Raw genomic sequence first — 2,325 nt, forward strand, 5'->3', positions numbered from 1 at the left:
AAGACCTACCTACTTAATATAACTTGTATAGACGTGCAATATCACAGATTGCGTTAATAAACATCATTCTCTCGCGCAGCATTCGTTCTCTTGAAATTAACGGTGAGAAATGTTAGCTGCGTAGATATTACATCTGAAGTGGCCGGCATACATCGAAGCACATCGAAGTACATCGAAGTACCAGCCTGTTCTGCTAGCATCTGTGATAAATACGACATACGCATATACGCTCTTCTATGACACTATTTGTCATAAGAAGATTCTTCCTATGACAAATATTGTTGTATGTGTTGTGCGCACCATAGGAGTTTAGGAGCGCTATTATGAACGCAAGCAGTGAATTTCAGCTGTAAAGCGGAACGAAGTTGACTCGCCAATATTTGTCATAGGAAACATGAAGAATCTTTCTATGAAAAATAGTGTCATAGGAGAGCGTATATGCGCTTATAGCTAACGCGTGTAGTGCATACACTACTAGTATACTACATACAAATACAAGAAAAGATCCATATTATTTAATCACTTTATGGCATGCATAGAATTACATAAAAAATTATCATACTACTATACTAGATCTATGTAGGATGTAGACCTACATGTAGATTTCATCGTTTACTTCATGTTTACTACATGTTTATTTCATTCCAGGCGTGCAGTGTGGACTCAAACACCACATATGTTGAAATGTCATGTTGAAATGTCACGTTGAAATGTCAAAAAATAAGGTTAAATAAAATTATATTCAGCACAAAATATTATATTGAGCACAAATAAAATAACAAAACCAAAAGCAATCAGCCTTCGTCAATAGCGTTCGTTCGTATATACATTGACAATTTTTTTTTCAACTTTCGAATGCCCTTTACTAGCAATCATATGTGTTGGCGCGCGCGCAATATCTGCCGAGAAAAAAACCTATTTCGTCAAAGTTATCATTGAAAATGGAGAGAACATATGCGAGAGTAGATTTATATGACACGTGTCCATCACAGCGCCTCTCTTTATCAACACGAAGACGCCCTAGAATGTAGAGTGCTCCTGGCATATACCTTCTTCGGCATGTCTGCAGTCTCGCTACGTTACTTCCTTTAGACATATATTATTTTAATGATACAGTTATTTCTTCACCAGATTATGTGCATGCCCGAACCCAGATTTCAGACTGTGCTACATTAACAATTTTTTGTTATGAGGAACAAAAGACGCGATTTCCTCACTCAACCGTCAATGCAATAAAAAGTGCCAACAAGTGTAATTTTTTAATTTTCATACCAAGAGGCCATGATTTATTGTGCTTTACAACACACTTTGACAACACACTGTGTCGTTGGGCTGTCTCTCATAGTGCAGCGAATAAGCACAGAACAATGGACACATTGGACACTACATGGTCACATTGACACATTGTGCACTATTGGGTAGAATAGTGAAACTATCCACACGTATACTACATGAAGTCCTTAAAATTTCGAGATGCAGTGCCAACAGTACCAATCGTGGCGTACATCGCGCCCTGGTATAGGTCAAGGTATGCATTATGAGATCCTCGTAACTAAAAAAAACGCAATAGCATTTCAATTTTGTTAATTATTGTAAAATCGTTTATATAATTTTACTTTATTACTTCTTATCTCAAAACAAACAAAGCTTAACTTTGTATCGTGGGTGAAATAATTTGAAAAACAAACAGCTGAACAGTACCGGCGACGCTGACGATAGGACGCGACAAACATGGCGAATAAGTCGACTGTGAGAATGTAGAAACGCATAAAATGTGTTTTAATTTTTTATATAATGCGTGTATAGGATTTCTTGCCAATACTCCGATAGGAATGGTAGGTGTACTCACTCGTACTTGTTTAGTAGTTGCAAGATTTTACTCTGTCAGTCGTCTAATACACGACTCGGAACCTACGACCGGTTAGCGTATACGGGCCCAAGGATAGAGAACATGGGTCCCAATAAAACCGGGGTCATACCTATGTGTCCCAGTACCCAGGTACCTATGTGTCCCGGTACCTATGTGTCCCGGTACCTATGTGTCCCGGTACCTATGTGTCCCAGTACCCAGGTACCTATGTGTCCCGGTACCTATGTGTCCCGGTACCTATGTGTCCCAGTACCTATGTTTTCCAGTACACGAAACAAAGGATTTTAGGATTAGGCCTAGGCTGTTACGTCAGCAAACACAAAATAAAAATGTTTTTTTAGTTAATTTTCAAATAGTCAGTTCAGTTCACAATTTTTGCATTAAGCGGGGGACACACCATGCGAAATTCGCATGGTATAAGCATAGATATATACAACACATATATATGTGTTGTA

At 38.4% G+C, this 2,325-nt stretch overlaps 1 protein-coding gene across 1 annotated transcript in view; it reads left to right on the forward strand.

The window, feature by feature from the left end:
• Nucleotides 1–1,723: 1,723 nt before the first annotated feature.
• LOC106807559 (mediator of RNA polymerase II transcription subunit 7-like) overlaps nucleotides 1,724–2,325 on the forward strand; it is a 5,360-nt gene continuing 4,758 nt past the window's right edge. The window contains exon 1 of the mRNA XM_014809929.1: nucleotides 1,724–1,835. The gene's annotated coding sequence lies outside the window, so the exon portion shown is untranslated. The remainder of the gene's footprint in view (nucleotides 1,836–2,325) is intronic.

This window comes from Priapulus caudatus, unplaced genomic scaffold, assembly GCF_000485595.1.
Source record: "Priapulus caudatus unplaced genomic scaffold, Priapulus_caudatus-5.0.1 Scaffold222, whole genome shotgun sequence".
NCBI lineage: Eukaryota > Metazoa > Priapulida > Priapulimorpha > Priapulimorphida > Priapulidae > Priapulus > Priapulus caudatus.